The sequence below is a fragment of the Gigantopelta aegis genome, chromosome 4 (assembly GCF_016097555.1).
Source record: "Gigantopelta aegis isolate Gae_Host chromosome 4, Gae_host_genome, whole genome shotgun sequence".
NCBI classification, from domain to species: domain Eukaryota; kingdom Metazoa; phylum Mollusca; class Gastropoda; order Neomphalida; family Peltospiridae; genus Gigantopelta; species Gigantopelta aegis.
Window position 1 is genome coordinate 84506914 of NC_054702.1, and position 12845 is coordinate 84519758.

Sequence of the window (12845 nt, forward strand, 5' to 3'; positions counted from 1 at the left end):
TTAAACCAAAACAATTACACATTATTGATTCCATTTTGAATTTGAAGGATACATTTGGGGTGTTATCGACAGGATACGGCAAAAGTATGTGCTACGTACTGCCTCCTCTTATGAGATGACCCCTGTAACTGCTGCACAAGGCGGAATCGCCCAGTCTCAAAATAGATCGCCGAGCTTTGCAATTGTTGCGACGGCGTGTCACGAAGCGTAGCTGAATGTGGGTGCTGTCGGGTTTCTTTCTGTAGTATGTGTATTAGTGATTAATATGTGGATTTTTTTGTATCACTTAACTCGAAAATGATTGATGTAAAGGTATTTGACGTCAAACATAGGATTGTTGTGGTATTAGAGCGGGACTCGTTGCCTACCGTTTGGTAGTCAGGAATTGCCAAAAAAAGACATAGGTTGGTCTCTGACTGTAATGAGAGCGTGTTTATGTCCAAATGTCCGTCTAGCTCTCTTACAGTCAGAGTACTCGGGCTAATGACAAACCAGTAGTCTTGTAATGATTCTGGTTCCATTTTAGCCATACATTTTAAAATATTTGGTGCCATTTCAGCTAAGACTATTGTGAACCAAATTGTTAACAACTACGAAAAATTACTCTCCTACCTTTAATTGCCGTTAGATGTCCTCCAAAGTTTGTCCAGACAAAAATCTTGAAAAATCCATTACAATGACACAGATTCCACATACCAGTTGATAACTATGTCACCTATATCGACTTCGCCGAGAGCGCATAGGGCAAAAAGCATGTAATTTTGTGCCAGCTGCCATTTTAACTTTTTTTGGAATATTCTTCAAGAGGGGTGAAAGGATAGGACTTAATCTAACAACGTCATAACATGTTATGATATAAAAGCAAACGTGATGACGTCATATTATTATTATTATTTTTATTTATTATTATTATTTTTATTATTTATTTTTTTTATTTTTTTTAATGATACCACTAGAGATCATTGATTTCATATTAACTGTGTCACATACTTTGGAGAATATTCCATAAACAAGCAACATGGCAGACGGCAGAAAACTGTATGTATTTTTCCCTATGCAATCTCAGCAAAGAATATATCGGCGACATCGTTGCAGTCTCGTGTGTGGAATCTGTATATTTGTATTTTTTTTTTTTTGCGATTTATGTCTGGACAAACTTTAGAGGAAATATAACGGCAATTAAAGGTAGGAGAGTAATTTTTTGTAGTTGTTAACAATTTGGTTCGGACAATAGTTTCACAGGCCTTATTTCCATCTTAATAAGTGTCATTTTCCAGGCCTGGAAAGTCGTGGAATTTTGATATTGGTCATGGAAAATGAAAATCAATCTAAATCCTTTTTTTTTTTTTGGCTACTTAAAATTTAAAATGCTAACCCCATTCAAAACACTGGGCTTCGAAAACACCTGTTAACGCTGTTAGAAAAAAAGGCCAACCAGAAAGCACGTTACTTGGTCATGTAGGTGAATCGTTTCCGGTGGATCAGTTTTCTGTTAAAACATTTAAGTTAGAATCAGTACTAGCAAAAGTTTCTAAAGTGACGGCAATAAAACGTATTTTGTTACAATGCCAGGAAAGTGTAAATTTCAAGACATGAAAATATGTTTTAAACAAAAATTACTCCCCAGTAGGCCTACTTCGTTTCGGTCCGATCCATGTTTTCTATCAAGAAATAGCCTATGCGTTGTTTTAGCGGCAATTAATGTTTCTGTCTAAATCCGTTCGAGTATCATTGTTTTGAGATCATAGGTGCTAAACAATAAAAGGGTTACTACAAAACACGCCTCCATAAAATATTAATCAGTTTATTACGTGAGCGTATACTGTTACGTTATGTTGCACATGCGCTGCTGTGACTGTGAAATGGAGTAGGTACCGTATTTAATTTTTTCGTCTAACAAAAAGTGTTGCAAATTACAGTGATGTGTTCTTTTTGTTTCTTTGGTAGGATTTTCCTTTGGCACTATAAAGCCCTCCTGTTACAGGAGTACCGTATTTGGTGTCGCACGTTCCAAAGCGTTTCATTGCACTAAGGTCAACGACAGTCACTTTTCGCACCCTTGGCTTAGTACACAGTAGCTGAGTAGGGCCTAAATAAAACATATCCAACGGTAACTTTTTGATATGATATATTTGACAAAAGGTACTTTTTATTTCTTTCATCTTTTGAAACTTAAATTTTAAAATTAATATTTTGTCCAGAATTATGAAAAATAACAAAATACCAACCTGTAAACAACGTCCGCTTTTCATAGAAATTCGACAGGGGTCAAGGTTAGTAGACCAGTTTTTATTTTAATGTTGTGAAGTATTGTAATAATATAGCTAATTTTAAATTTGAATGACGTCAGTATTCCAATGACGCCACTTTGAATCGCCTTACAATAACCATACACTGGGTACATGATGTTTCCGTTTTACGAATGCTGGAAAAATTCCAATGCAAACTTGCTATTGAAATTTTTTTGTTTGAACATTACTAACGCATCTGAATGTGTTTGAAGAAAATCTTGTGATGATTTTTTTTTACCTTTTACGAAATATGGATTTCAAGTGAAATTACGGTTAGATACGCTATATTTATTGTGTACGAACCCAAAACAAGGGTGCGAAAAGTGATTGTCGTCAACCATAGGTGTGTAAATGGCAATATGATCAACTTCCAGTTCTATTAACTTTTGTATTTTGTGTAGCAACAACATAAGTAATGGCACCATTTGACAGTTGAGCCAGGAGTACATGGAACCTGCAGTAGGCTACTTGCTTGGTAATCATCTTGCCATCAATATTTAAAAATGATGAACACACTGAAAAACAAAAATTAACAATGAAAAGTCTATGTTTCACTTTATATTGGAACAATTCTTCCTAATCTCATCAAACAAAATATTCTACACTTGTACAAATATAAAACACACCAATCAATGATTACCGATTGAGTTCTTTGAATTTCTAGATGGTCATACATCAAATGTTTCTTATTTAACTTTAGTATTGACCGAAAAAACCTGCTAGTGTTTTATCATTACACAGCCTTAATGATGCGAAGAGCTTGTTTTCTATTAATAACTATAAGCTGATTTGCCGGACACCCAGATTGGCTGGAAATATCACCACAAGCAGCTTTGTCTGGTTTCCGTTGTACAATAATTACAACGTGTTGTGTACGTAAGTCACTTGTCAATGAATGGTCAATATAGTTCTTGTTCTTCAATGGACTTGGGGCGGGTCACAGGATCCATTGCCCTTGATCGACTTAAGTTTTTTTTTTCTTTCCCAGTCAGTGTCCCAGGACTGGTACATCAAAAGCTATGACATATACTGTCCTGTCTTTGGGGAAAACAAAAGTGATTTATTGATCATCAGCTATTGAACATCAAACATTTGGTAATTTTGACATGTATAGTCTAGAGAGGAAACCCGCAACATTTTCCTATTAGTAGCAAGGGATCTTTTATATGCATCATCCCACAGACAGGATAACACATACCACAACCTTTGATATACCAGTCGTGTTGCACTGGCTGGAATGACAAATAGCCCAATGGGACCAATGATGGAGATCTGTCTGTGGGAAAGTGCATATAAAAGAAGCCTGTGGTGATAGTGGGTTTCGTCTCTCGTGTAGTAGCTACACATATATGTTAGTAGACACCAAATACTTGTAGTCCAGTGGTAAAGTCTATAATCAATCCCTGTTGGGCCTATATTGGGCCATTTCTAATTCCAGCCAGTGCTTCACAACTGGTATAACAAAGGCAGTGATATATATACATGTATTATCCTGTCTGCGGGATGCTCAATATAAAAGATCTCTTGCTGCTATTTAGAAAGAGTAGCCCATTAGGTTGGTGGCATCAGGTTTCCTCTCTCATTATTTGTGTGGTCCTTACTCATATGCTAATGTCAATTAACCGTAATTAAAATATGTCCTTCCAAATAGCCATACTCTAAAATATGCTGATCAAGACACCTTTTATTTTAATGTACTTGGTTCTTACAAGTGTATTTTCCAATTAGTGCTGACTTCAGCAGTGAAGTATGACACTGATTCTCCGCCAGTCTAACCCAAGATACACTATCTGTTTGAAGGAGGTGTTGGTTGCAGTGTAAAGGTCTGGAGGGGAGATAATGGTTGAGCAAGTCACGGTGATAAGCAATAGGGTTTACTCTTGTTATTACAAAACATAGTGAAAAAACAGTGAGCCTTTACAATACACATTGTAACCTCTGTATCTTGCCAACTAACCATAAACTATTCAGGGAATGGGACGTAGTCTGGTGGTAGAGTATCTACATGAAATGCAAAAGGAATGAATGAATGAATGTTTTAATGACACTCCAGCACAAAAATACACATCGGCTATTGGGTGTTTTAACTGTTAAATATATGAAAGTAATATTAAATGCAAAAGGAGGTATAGATGTCTGGGATTGATTTCTTTCAGTAATCCTCTATTGTCTTGCTGTTGTTGTGGGTTTTATTTTCATAACCACCAGTACTCCGTACATGATTTTAAGTACTGTATGTACCTGTATGCTATATACAGGCCTCGGTGGGGTCGTGGTTATGCCATCAATGGGTAGGTGTAAGACCACTACACCCTCTTCTCTTTTACTAATCACTAACAACTAACTCACAGTCTTGGACACACAGCACAGATAACTGAGGTATGTTCTCCCAGGACAGCATGCTTGAACCAATACAAGTGGATATAAGCATGAAAAATAAGTTTTAAAAAAGTATGCAGTGTATACCTCTAGCCACTGGCACTTTTAACCTTCATGCATGTGCAGACATTTATGCAGGGAAGCAGAAACTGATCGGGGTGGGTGGGGGGTAGTTCCAGCAGTCCGGACCCCCCCCCCCCCCCAAACCAACCATAACCTTTAAGGGGAAATTTGATTATATGAACTGTTCTGTGTAAAAGGAGAGATCAGTCATCACATTTGGACCCCCCCTCCCCCCTTTCAGAAATCCTGCATCCGTGCCTGGGAGTGGTCTAGACTATAGTGAGTGAAGTTTCGGGGGGGGGGGGGGGGTCAAGTAATACTCCCCCGAAAAATACATTAGAAAAAGAGAAAAATTGCTTGAGCAACATGGTGTTTTGACCTCCGAAACCCACCCTTTAACACGTGCCAGCATGATTATGAACATGTCAAAGCAAATCCTCCCCATCTATTAACAAGTGTATGACACCCTCATTGCATTTGCTATACTATTATGGATTAGTGGATATACTCTTCTCTTCTTAAGCTATTTCATTATGCTGTCATGGGTAAAGGCCCAGGCTCTGGGATTGAAGGTCCAGGCTCTGAGGTTGAAGGTCCAGGCTCTGAGGTTGAAGGCCCAGGCTCTTGAGGTTGAAGGTCCAGGCTTTGAGGTTGAAGGCCCATAATTCCATACATGCCAACCATACCTGTTACAAATGTTTTAGCAGATAAGCTTGTTTGACTTAATTTTGATTTACCAATAATTTGTGTATTAGTTGTATTGATATAACACTTACAACAGGTTTAATGTGACAAATCCATAAAACTATACTTATAATGTGGAAACAAAACCCTCGTGTAATTAGGACTTAAATCTAAATGCTTAGTTTACTTTAAATACCATACAAATGGAAGACTACCCTACCAAAGTAACTTAAGTTATCCTCATGAAAAAATGCTATCAAATGAAAATTACTTACAAATGGAGAAGTCACTTAATGTCGCTGTCGACCACACACTAACCCTTACTAATATTTTACTTGTGAGAAAATACTCAAACAAGAACTCCACTAGGATTTTGCTTGAAAACCCCCCAAATGCCCACACAGGTCAAGCACTCATTTAAAATTAAATAAAAAAATATCTCTTCTGCAGAAATGATAAACAAAATTTTCTTAACTATCGGGTTTTGGTGATACTACTTAAATAAAAATGTCATTTGGATGCGTTGATAGACTCTGGTTTGAATAACAGACCTCACTGTTCCCAACTACAGCTGTATGTAAATATTTATACATCGTAACTGTATCTGCATCACTGGCATTAATGTGGCACCAGCAATGAATCCTTCTGCCTCACTTTTAATTTTGTGTGCTTCGCTATCAGTCCAGTATCTTCACCACAGGAACCGTGGCAGGGCAAGGGTCATATATTAAGTTAGGATTAATAAATCCATCATGGGTTCATTTAATTTTACTTTTTTGTGAGATTGTACCTAAGAGTTTAGGTCCAACTTAAACTTTACAGTTGAATGAATTATGCTTTCTGCTGTAGTATTATTATTATTTTTTTCAAAACATTTTTTATTTAAAGATCACCTGTTTACAGATACATATATAGCTCAACACACTCACAGGGAAGAGAGTAAAGGAAAAACTTGAGACAAAAAACAAACAAAAACGTTATCACACTTTGTTGCACAAAAATGTAAACAAAGAAGAGCAAGTAATCCCAGAAAATAAAATTTGTTTATAAAATTTATAAAGAAGTGGGTAATATAATAGTGTAACTGAACATTTTTCAAGAAATAAATGGAAGTTAAATACAGGAGTGGGTTTTCTGTTGAGGTCTTTGAGAGGTTGCAGACTAGTTTTTTTTATTCATGTTAAGCTTTATAGATTCTGGTGTTTCAATCTAATTAAAATTAGCTCCACTATTACATGTGGATCTAACACCAGCCAGTTGGAGCTCATGTCCACCAATCAAAACCTTACTTGCAGAATCCTGCTAGTGATTTAAAACTAACAACACTGCGTAGTCCCCAATGTCCAGGTAACATTTCGTCTGTAAATAATAATTTAAATATTGACCAATCACACTTCGCCTTTTATAATGTTATTTGGGAGCATACAAATTCTAAAAATATCGGACGAGTCTATTTTAGTGGCCGCAGTACAGCGAACCATACCAGTACGTATGGGGTGGGTTATCAGTCTTCAATTTTACATTAAAAATTATTTATTTATTTATAAAAAACCCCAACTAAATCAGTCTTCAGTTTTACATTACAAATTATTTATTTTATAAAATAAAACATGTTTTAAGGCATTCGTGATTCACACGAAACATGTCGTATACCCTCAGGATAATTCGGAATGTTTTCAAATTATTTTTAAATCACTGGCAGGATTCTGCAAGTAAGGTTTTGATTGGTGGACATGAGCTCCAACTGGCTGGTGTTAGATCCACATGTAATAGTGGAGCTAATTTTAATTTGATTGCTGGTGTTTCAATTTACAGTATTTTTTTGGAATATACATGTATCTTGTTTTTTTGAAGCAAACTTTTCAGACTTTTCCCCTCATCTTACATATACTGAATTGAAATTATAATATACTTGCAAACTATATCATCATATTTCATTTTGGTCCATCACTTTTTAATCATACACTCTAATCAAATCTGAATATTTCAAGAGTAGAAATTTCCCAGAACAACTTACAAATCACATTTTGTGAATAAAAAAGTAATCTTGTCAAGAGAGAGATGTAATTGTTTCCATTGGCACACTCTCCAGTAGCAGATGATTGCATAAGACTTTTGAAGCCAGCTTTACCTCGTCTTGAACACATCAACTGCCTGTTGGTTCCATCTCTACACATTCATCCTGCCTGCTTCTAGAGCTTCACGTCTGCTTTATAGCTACAGTCTCCTCCAGTTGGACAATCACTTCTCCACACTGATTGACACAAATTAGCTTTCTTCTATGGCCCAATCTTACTAAAAAAATATGTCAACGCTCTGCTGTGGTATTAAAAGGATATAAAGGATCTTGATAAAGAAAATGTTATTATTATAAAACTGAGTTTGAGTTCTTTTCCAGAATATTTACTAAGTGAGTTTTCTTGTAGCTTCCTTGTTCTAGAGTAAGACAGTATTACTTAGTATGAGCGTGAAGTGGTCTACTCCTGTGTTATCAAGAAGGTTAACCAGAGAGAATATATTCCTCTTTTATGTTGCAGGAAATCTTGCAGTAGTTCATGCAGTGTGAAAGCGTTGAAGAGTGATTCGATTCTCTGAATGCTAACTTGAGTAAACAAAGCTTCCATCAGAATGACTTCAGCTCATCTATAGCCCAAGGTAAAGTAACTTTTCATTAATCTTATGACATTTCTATATAATGCACTGGAATTTTTTTTATTTTATTATTATATACTTGACCAATTGTTTCTTTTTATCACTAAAACAATTTTTTTTACAATGAAAAAACCGAAACAAAAACCTTGACATCACCCATTTGACATGACTAATATACTGATAAATATACTGATAAATTCAAAATAAGCTGTCAAGGTATATATATCTTTCAGGTGCAGGAAACATATTCTAAAACTGTTCTCATGAATCAGTGTTAGTGAATATGTTTTCTTTGTGTCTGTATATATACAGGCACACCTGCACCTTTTATATGTATGTTTTAAACTGTGGATCTATCATTCTTCTCACTGATGTACACTAACAGCTGAGACAATTCTGAGATATACTTTATCAGGCAGTTTCTCTGCAATTGCAAGGTCTAGCATGTGTACAGACCACAACATCTGTGAGATTTGATAGCATCAGTCATATGCTGCTTCCCTTACACCCTGTCTTTCAGATTGTATGCACGTGTATCCAGCGCTCCGTTATAATATTATCTGGTAAATGGCAGAAAATAATACATTAAAAAAACAACTGAAAAGTATACCTAACCACACAAGCTGCCACTCATATACTTTTGGGCCCACCAAGTTTAATGAAAAAGTCAGATTTATAAAAAAAACAAAAACAACACAAGATATACAAATTGTTGTAATAAATAAATATATCATGGATGTAGGCTGTTAATTGCTACATGAATTGATACATAAGATCTTTTGGTTATTATTTAGCAGAAATGATTAATAATTTGTTTTTTTTAAATTGAAAACTTAAACAATATCTTAAAATTAATTTGGCCAATAAAAGCATTTGCATTGAAACAAAATTGATTGGATCAGTAGGAAGAGGTCGTATGGATGCATTTATAGATAATAAATTTGGATATATTTTCACGCAGATGTAATCGTTGTCATGGTTAAAGAACACAGCAATTAACAGATACACTTGTCAGCAGATGTAAAAGAATTTACATTAACAAAACAGAAAAAAATACAATATGACATGCAATCTTCTTTATGCTTTTTTCCACCAAGTAATGTCTTCGGCTGTAGATGGCTGTGAAGCATAACTTATATACCACATTGTTCACTTTGATGACAGATATAGCTCTGACATGCTGCAGTATTTTATATTTTATTACCAGCCTTGGTAATTGCATGGAACTTGATGAGTTTTTAGTGATACAGCATAGAATCGGCTGCAAAATTCCAATTCTGGTTTGATGTTGATTGATGTGCATTACCTGATGGAGACTTATCTTTGTAGAGCTCGAAAGGGTCACTGAACTAAATCATGTTCCATTAGCAAGAAAGCTAAATTACATGTATATTTGTTGTTTTAAACCTTTAAAACACACAAACACACACACACACACACAAACACAAACACACACACACACACACACACACACACACACACATCAAAGAGAACAGCAACACAGTTGTTTGCCATCATGCTAATTAAAGTGCAATGGTATTAATAAAATATCTAGAAAACTACTGCTGCATGTCTCTGAGAAATATTCATCTACCAGTGTTGTGCTGCTAATAGGATTACAATGGATTGTAGAGTTAGACACATGTTTGAGAAATAGTCACTAGCCCTCACAGAAGCTAGTGTTGATAATGTCCACTAGGCCAGACCAAACATTCACTAGCCAGAACCAAGTGCTATCTGGTTTAGAGGTGTTCTTCTCAGTATTGATATATAAAAAGGGACCATGAAAAACGTCTGGTTTTAAGGGAATTCTGGTTTACAGAGGGTCTAGTTTTGAGGGGTTTCACTGTACTTAGTTTATAATGGAAAAAATATACATCAGAGCAGTGAGGCCTGTTTTAAACCAAACATTATACAAACATTTGAAACATGCACTTTAGACCTATGCTCCCTAGATTTGAAGAAAGGTAAAAAATAGAAACTGAACTTCAGTTAAGTAGGTAAAAAGTTGAAACAGACGAAATACTATGGACCATTAATTAAATTTGATCTGTCTTTAGTCAGGTATACCAATTATTTTTACAACACCCTGGACTGTATGTAATCACAGCTAGAGGAAATGAATATACTAAATATAACATCAGCTTATGATATTGATGTTTGAAGTTGCCTAAGTGACTAATTGTTGTGCACACGTCTAGCTCAGATACAGCCATTTTGAGTTATTACAAACATCTGCTTGATTACAAACACATGGGACCTCTGTGTGATATGTCTACTCATACTTTTTTGTTATCAGTATTTTGTTTCCTCTTGATAATGTGTCTATGTAACTGATGCGCATTATATCTACAAATGTGACTTCCATTGTGTGTTACTCTTTCTGTCTTATATTTACTGTAAAATAAAGCAGAAAAAATACAGACGTATGTATACAATCACAGGCATAGAAAGGTACCAAAAAGTTGAGGGGGGTGGGGGTGCACACACATTTGTATGTGTGTATATCTATATATCTATATCTATATCTATATATATCTATATCTATATCTATATACAGTCACTGAGAAATCCCTCTAAACTGGACACCCTAAGGACCAAGTAAAAAGTCTGTTTTAAGAGGTATCCGGTTTAGAGAGGTCCGTTTCTGCACAGATATTTAAAAAGGGACCATGAAAAACATCCAGTTTTGAGGGAATTCCGGTTTACAGAGGGTCCTGTTTTGAGAGCTTTCACTATATATATATACAGTCAAACTTCGTTTACTCGAAGTTGAAGGGGACGACGAAATAGTTTGAGTTTCAGGCAAAGTGAAACTGCATTGTAGTATTATCATTTCGTTGATATCGGAAGACACGTTTGCTGCTCCATCCCTGTCCCCAACATACAGATGTTAGCACATTCCTTTTCTGTGTATATGATAAATCCGATCAATTTGACGTACATCTCTATGTACTTTTATTGTATTTATTAATAAATTAAAATACTGGATGTCGATTAGCACTAAGTACGTTTGTTTACCAAATAAAAAATACACAATATAAATAGCAAAATTATTGTAAATCACAAAAATCATTTAAAAAAACCCTCACTAACAGTGGGACATAACATAACAAATCAAAACACTGTATTCCTGATTTCATGTTCTTACATGAAATTTTGTTTTTAACCCAGGTTGAAAGTGTACTTTGGGGGATACTAAAGTCAATAGCAATTAGTTTTTTTGTCTTTTTACCTGCCTCTACCACTATTACCGCTTTGTACTTCGTCTCGATGTCTTTTACCGTTAATTTTCTCTTCACACCGTTTCTTTCTGTCTCCAATCTGGCTATCCCCCCATTTCTGGGCCCTTCGCTGGATTGTTTGGATGACAAGAAAGCGTGACTATTAACCGATCTGGCTATCCCCCTGTTGCCGGGTCCTTCCCCAGATTGCTCGATCTCTGATGTATCAGTTTCTAACATAACTAAATGACTAGTAATGAATCATTTTGAATTCACACTTAAATAGCAAATAACAAATTTGACATGATTCACTCGTTTAAGAGAAAAAACAAACAGCGTTAATTGTTATTACAACAGTTCTTTGAAGATTACAAGACTATCCGTACTTTGTGTAATGAGGCCCGCTGCCATGTACAAACACCGACAACCAAATGCAGGCATGTAGGATCATTTCGTTCCGCATAGTCGGCGATCTATTATTCTGTAATTACCACGTGTATCATTGATAGCCGAGACCAGTCGGGGCACTCATGCTTGGCTTGGGTGACAATTAATTTTTCTTTAAAGTATTACCGGTACAGTTAAAAGGCTCAGTCACTCCACAAACTTCGAGTTTTTGAAGTGCAATATCCCTTAATTTTTTATGGTGGGACCAAAAAATTACTTTGAGAGATAGAGTTTTTCGAATGTTTGAAGTTTGAGTTATCGAAGGTCGACTGTATATAAATATATAAAAACCATCGCTGCTGCTACAAAGTGGGGGGTGGGGATGGGCATATGCCTCCCTTGCCCTCCCCCTCCAGCTTCCTAAGCCAGTGTATACAATAATACAATGAATATTTCATTGAATATTTTTTTTTATATATAAATTTCATATCAGATACATGTGGACAAATTATGTATTGGTAACAGCTGTAATTAATAAAGGATATTATTCAAATTATAGAATAAAATAATAGAATGAAATGCAAGTAAAGTGGAAAAAGAAGAAAACAACTCAAGTGTTAATTTGTTGCAACAACAGCAGCATTGCATTTGAAAATCATTTTACATGTGGATAACCTGCACTTGTCTCCTTTAAAAAAGCAAGTGATTATTATTTTTGTTTTTGTTTTGTTGCTTAAACACATTTTATTAGATCTTTATAAAATTTTAACAATATTCCTTTAAATTACAGTTTTTACCAATACTTCATTTTTTGGCATGTACACTGAGAGGCATAAATAACCCTATGGGTATTTTACACTATTTTCATATAGAAATGTTATATATATTGAGCATGCAGACAAATGACATATTGGTAACAACTGTAACCAGACCTGTCAACCCTCCCGGATTCCGCGGCAGTCTCCTGGTATTTGATCAAATCTCCATCCCCCGTGCAGGAGACAATTTCTCCTGTTAAATGACATTTTTTGTAAGCATATAAAAAAAATCGATCCCGTTTTGCCAAAATAAATAAAGGGAAGTAACTCATTCTCATTCGGAAAATGTCGACTACTTTCGCTTTCCAAGAATGTAAAAGGCCGAATTGTCCCGACTGTTTAACCTT

At 35.5% G+C, this 12845-nt stretch overlaps 1 protein-coding gene and 1 long non-coding RNA gene across 2 annotated transcripts in view; one reads left to right on the forward strand and one right to left on the reverse strand.

Moving 5' to 3' along the window:
- The window catches only part of LOC121372365, a 31777-nt gene extending 29504 nt beyond the window's left edge, over positions 1-2273 (reverse strand). Inside the window, exon 1 of the long non-coding RNA XR_005957920.1 lies at positions 2229-2273. This is a non-coding gene — a long non-coding RNA (uncharacterized LOC121372365). The remainder of the gene's footprint in view (positions 1-2228) is intronic.
- Positions 2274-7952: 5679 nt separating this feature from the next.
- LOC121371265 (alpha-mannosidase 2-like) overlaps positions 7953-12845 on the forward strand; it is a 43870-nt gene continuing 38977 nt past the window's right edge. The window contains exon 1 of the mRNA XM_041497021.1: positions 7953-8072. The gene's annotated coding sequence lies outside the window, so the exon portion shown is untranslated. The remainder of the gene's footprint in view (positions 8073-12845) is intronic.